The sequence below is a fragment of the Capsicum annuum genome, chromosome 4 (genome assembly GCF_002878395.1).
Source record: "Capsicum annuum cultivar UCD-10X-F1 chromosome 4, UCD10Xv1.1, whole genome shotgun sequence".
Classification (NCBI taxonomy): Eukaryota; Viridiplantae; Streptophyta; class Magnoliopsida; order Solanales; family Solanaceae; genus Capsicum; species Capsicum annuum.
This window is the reverse complement of record NC_061114.1, coordinates 56,416,291-56,419,845: the sequence shown is the minus strand read 5'-3', so window position 1 is coordinate 56,419,845 and position 3,555 is coordinate 56,416,291. Positions and strand designations below refer to the sequence as shown.

The 3,555-nt window shown below is 25.8% G+C and overlaps 1 long non-coding RNA gene across 1 annotated transcript; it reads left to right on the top strand.

Annotated features, from left to right (window-relative positions):
• The first annotated feature begins 311 nt into the window (after positions 1-311).
• On the top strand, positions 312-2,424 carry LOC107869744. Its single transcript, XR_001673933.2, has 3 exons — positions 312-441; positions 536-625; positions 2,123-2,424. It is a non-coding gene; the product is annotated as an uncharacterized LOC107869744 (long non-coding RNA).
• The last annotated feature ends 1,131 nt before the right edge of the window (positions 2,425-3,555 follow it).

The following is a 3,555-nucleotide window of genomic DNA, read 5'->3' as shown; positions in this document are numbered from 1 at the left end:
ACGATATAATCATGAAAAAGCACACACAAAATAAAACTAAGCTAAATAAGATAAAAGTTTTATTTTTAAGAATAAATATTTAAAGCTTAAAAAGAAATATATAAAAAAAAGTTAAATAAGATGGAGGGTATTTTGATAATCAATTAATTTATTCTTAAAAATTATACCATGCATATTACTCTGAATCAAATACTCAATAAAAAATAATTTCATCATAACAAATTTCAATATAATTTATCACAACATACTAATTTCAGGATAACTACATTTTCAATCAAACGACCCTTAAAGTCTTGCCACATAAAGCAGATAAAGCCAAAAGATAAAAAAGACAAAAATTGTCAGCTTTTCTCCTTGATCTCAGGTTACAGTTTCAATGCAATTGTTGTCTCTCTTGCAAGCTGAGGCGTTGTTCTCTGTTCTCTTCCTTCTATCTTGCATGTGACATCTTTAATTTTGAGTTTTTTGATTTCTTTTGCCATTCTTTTTCTTTTTGTCGATCTTCTTCCTCACTTCGTCTATTTATTATTTCAAGATTTCAGGTGATTTCTCTAGTTGAATGAGGTTAAAGTTCCTAATGTGCTGGTGTTGGTTGTTGGATATCTAGCTTGCTTTTGTCCCTCGGGTAATTTGTTTGCCTTTCTGATTTGTCCCTTTTGATGTTGAGCTGCTGCAATTTTCATTTATGTTCCTTCTTTTTCAATGTTTATACTTTCAATCCTTGTCTTGCGGGAATTTCTTTAGTATTCTCTCTTGGGTTAGGATTTCTATTATGGGTAAATTATATAAAATCACAAACCTAATATCTTATTAACCAAAATTTGTTACATTTTAAACAATTACTTAAAATCTCATATTTTATATTTTACTCTTAATACATATAAATAAAACTCCACTCTACTTTTACTCCACAATTAATATATGTAATCTATTTTTTTTGAATTTTTTTTTTAAATATTTCATCACCTAAAATCTCTCCCAAATTATCTTCAATTGATTTAATTTTCATCTCCTTTAGAACAACTTCTTCATCAATTTCATTATCTTTTTAATCTTTTCATCAATTTTGAATTCATTTTCAACTTTTAAGTCAGTACCCATTAAGGAAAAGATGAGAAATTAAACAATGTGATAGTGATATATATTTTGTGATAGTGATTCATATTTTTAATTTATTTATAAATGTTTGATACATTTAACATATATTTGACAAATATAAATTATATATTTTGGTGTGAGATTAAATTTTCAATGGTCAGTGAGTTTTACGAAATGTATCATTGCGATACATCTGGAACCAAACGTATCATTGTGATACATCTAGAACCAGATGTATCATTTCCACCATTTGTATATAATTTTACTCCCCATAATAATTGACAATTAGTTACTTATTTAACTAAATACTAAATTACAAATATATCACAATGCATATGACATATACTGGTGATACATATGACATATTAAGTCAATATTGGTGATACATATAATATATACTTTGTAATAGTGATTCGTATTTTTAATTTATTTATAAATGATTGATACATTTAACATATGTTTGACAAATGTAAATTATTTATTTTGGTGTGAGATTGAACTTTTAATGGTTAGTGAGTAATTTTACGAAATGTATCATGTGATACATATGAAATCTGATGTATCATTTTCGTGATTATTGTCAAAAATTTCTCTCCGTAATAATTGAAAATTAGTTACTTTCTTATTTAACTAACTACTAAATTACAAATGTATCACAATGTATATGTATCAAGACTAAAAATAGGTATTACAAATTTAAAAATTTAGAATATAATATGATTGAACAAATTGTTGAGATAAAGTGTTATAATCCTTAAACATTCTGCGATTTATATAAGTTACTATTCTATTAATTTCTATCAATTGTTTACCAATGGATTGAGCATCAGATATCTTTTACTTGAAAATCATAAGGTATATAGAGGTCAAATATTATTGTTGGGCTTAAAAGTGATTGATCAGTTAAATTATTATAGAAAGTGTATATATAAGTTTAAATATTATTTTTTTCTCATATATATGATGTGTTTTTTCTCTAGTCGGTTATATAACAAGCAAAAGGATACTTGTCTTTTTCCGTTAGATTGATCAGTTAACTCAATGGCTTCTACAATTACCAAAATCGTTAAAGAAGCCGAGGCCACAATTGCAAAACACAAGTAGTATCAAAGACAAAGAAGTACTGGAGAAGGGGATAGAAGTATCAATTAGTAGAAATGCAAGCATCATGAGTATGGATATTCACGGTTTGGGTAAAACTCGATCCAAATCAAATAATTGAATCAAAATGATTAAACAAATTGATTTTTATTTGGTTTGATTTTATATTTTTTTTTAAAATGATAATATTTGATTTTGTTCAAAAATATTGAAGAAATAACTTAACTGAAACGACAATTATATATATTTTGTGATTATATATGCACAATATATTATTTTTTATGTATAATTTTAAATATCTTATACATGTTTTCATCAAAATTTATTTATAATTTAAATATTTTGTATTAGATGCACGTCATGTTATTGTTTGTTTATAATTTTAAATATCTTATATATGTTTTCATCAAAAAATATTTATAATTTAAATATCTTGTGTTAGATGCATATCATGTTATTATTTTATGTGGTAATCTCAAGATTTTTTTTCCTTTTTGAATGAATTGTTGCCTTTTTTTTTTTCCTTTTAAATGTATTGTTTTTAAATTTTCGTGTATGGTTTACAATCGAATAACTTAACCAAACTGAACTCAAACCAATAACACAACCAAACCGACAAATATATATTATATTTGATTTTGTTTGATTTTAATAATTTGAAAAATTGATAATATTAATTGGATTTTGATTTTGGTTTTAATCAATAAACGACTCAAATCTACCTACGAGGATAAATGAAGCTACTATAACATCAGCAGCAAAATGTCCAGCTTTGTAACATGCCATTGAAATTATAAGATCATCTGAAACTCAAGGTCGTCTATTGCATGTTTCTTTATAGATAAAGCCCAATTTACCCTTTAATATCTTGAGTTCGGAAAATAATACCCTTTTTCTATTTTGAATGAGATTGTAAATTCATCTTTATATTAATCTAATGGCTAAAAATAAATTGAATTATTGCATGTAATTTTAAAATGGTAAAAATCACCCTCAAATAGTACAAACCTTTTTTGGGTTTTCTAAACCGGGACATTAGACTTTACTCGTGTACTTGCCTTCGTGCGGACACGAAAAAAATCCTCTTACAAATTAAATGCAAAATCATAGATTTGATGAAAAAATACAAAAAGAAAATTGGTATAAATAGATAGGACATAGGTATAATTAGTCTAAAATAACTATTTCTTCCAAGGAAATGAAGTTTTACGACTATAAATTAGAGTCGTCGGGTAGGGCCAGGCCCGGCTCAGCCTATAAATTGATAAAGTTGGATTACGAATTTTACAGCCCGTTTAAGAACAGAAAATTTTAGTCCGATCTGTATAATCTAAGTATTTACATATAATTCTTCTA